The sequence below is a fragment of the Thalia democratica genome, chromosome 2 (assembly GCF_965202585.1).
Source record: "Thalia democratica chromosome 2, ktThaDemo2.hap1.1, whole genome shotgun sequence".
In the NCBI taxonomy this organism is placed as follows: Eukaryota; Metazoa; Chordata; class Thaliacea; order Salpida; family Salpidae; genus Thalia; species Thalia democratica.
In genome coordinates this window covers 42,579,774-42,582,153 of record NC_139166.1, presented here as the reverse complement: position 1 = coordinate 42,582,153, position 2,380 = coordinate 42,579,774, and positions in this window count along the sequence as shown.

Here is a 2,380-nt window from a genome sequence, read left to right as displayed (position 1 = left end):
TTTTAAATTTAGTATTATTTAAAACTTTTACATTTCTAACTTGGTGATTTTAAGTTTTCACTTTTATACCTTGATCATTTAATATTTTTTTAATAATTTTTGAACTTAAATATATTTATAACAAAGTACGTTTTTAACTTCTACTTTTCTAAAGCAATTTTATATCCGTAAGTTTAAAACTTTAAGTTTTCTACCTCGATAAACTTCTAGCTTTACGCTTTAAACTTTTAAAATCCAAACTTGTGCTTTAAATTCATAAAAAGTGTTTTAGATTGTTATTATATCACATATCAAGATTTCTTCGTTTAAACAGTAAGACTAATTTTTAGCGGCTTGTATATACAGCTTTAAAACATTAAAGCTAAAAAAATTTTAAACCAAACTGAGTAAGAAAAGTAAAAGTTAGCTACGTACATAATGAGAAAAGTTAAAGTTATAAGTGATTTTACTTGAAAAAGAATAAGTTAGAAGCGTACTGAGCTGGAAATTATCAAGTAGAAACGTATCTAATTATAAATTATGGTCCAGAAGTAAACTACGATATAAATAATAAAGTTAAAAACCTATAAGTCTAAAATGTTTAAGTTAGAAACGTGCAAGGTGGAAAAGTAGAAACTAACAATGATAGAGGAATTTTGGAAGCGTCTCCTCATACTTGACAATACAATAAAAAGGCAGACTGTCAAGTTTTTTAATTCTTAAAATATATCAAAATACTTTAAGTTAATGTCAAAAATGTAAGTATAGTTATTTAACTAAAACTTATTTAAATAATCTATATAAATTATTAATTCTGAATAAAAATATTATTTTTTAGTTTAACTTCAAAAAAAAAAAAACAAAAACAAAAAATGGTCTTGATAAACAAGCACTCTATGAACTTATTAAAAAGTAATATGTTGTTTATTTTCTTCAGTTTCCTATGGTCAAAAGTTTACAACTAGGTGTTAATTTGATTATTCGTAGATATCTCATGTTTTTGATCAAAAAAACAAAATTATAAAGCTGGTTTAAGTATTTTATACATCAAAAAGAATTGTTTAATAGTTTAAAAAAGTAACAAAAATTGTATTTTTTTTAATTGATGCAAAATATAGATTTATTAGCAAACTACAGATGTGCTGTTTACACATATTAGCTCTAAATTAATGTATTATTATTAGTGAATAAAAAAAGGTTAGTTTAAATATGATTTAATGGGTTTTTATCAAAACTTTTAGTAGATATCTAAAAATTTAATGATCAATGATGTATACGGTGATGCAAGCTATTATTAAGCTACTACAGCAAAATTTACAAACTAAGATAGTTGTATACTAGTTTTTTCCTATAATATTTAAAAAAGTAATCTAAAAAATGCAATGAAAATCATTATTATAGACTAAACAATTATTATTTAACTTAATAAAAAACCCGAGGTGTTTAAAAATTTTTATTTCAAAACACCTATTTTTAGGTTTAACTTAGAAACTAAAAATTTACAATTTAAGTTTAAAATTCAAAATTACTTCATAATTATTTTTATTTTCTTAAAAGCTTTTGCTACTAGTTTTAAAACATTTTTAGAGTTAGCATTAATAAAAAACTAGCAAAATCTATATCATTTACCAATTCTAAAACAAGGGAATTTGCAGTTGAATAACTGGCTCATTTAAAATCTTTAAGACTTAGTTATTACGTCTTAAGAAATTTTGAATTTATGCTTTATTTAATGTTACAACCCGACTAAATCTTTATCTGTTGCTAGATAAATGTGATTCTATAAATTGATAGAATCAAACTTAGTTAGAATTTTAACAACGCTTATAAATATTTTTTTCTAATGAATTTTGGTAGTTTTTAAGTTCAGTTAAAAGTACAAGTGTATAATCATAGGTATGGATAATTTAGCACATTAATTCAGTTTCATAGAGCTAAAATTATCTAATAAGCTGTAAAGAATAAGATATAGAATACAGTTAGACAAAAATATTTAAAGAGATGACAAGCCTTTAATTGTCATCATGTTTTTTTTTACTAGATCCTATTGAACTAAGATGACCTTCTAAGTCGGTAAACTTCTATAGAGTTAAGTATAGTTCACTCCTTTCAATATCAATGTTTTTAAGCTTTAACAAAACAATACCTAGTACTAGTTGTTTCTGCAACGAAGCTTATTAATCATGTTTTGTGATTTTTAGACGTGAAATCTTTTCTCTGAGTAAAAAATTATATAAGTTAATTTAACAATGTACCATGCTGTTTCTTTTTCAAAAACTTAAACAACGTTAATACTTTCGCTTTAATTCCAAAGTTTTTATCACACACTGTTTTTTTAATTATTTACCTTTTATGATATATTTAATCATTTAGAAATATCTCGTTTATCATTTACACTCAA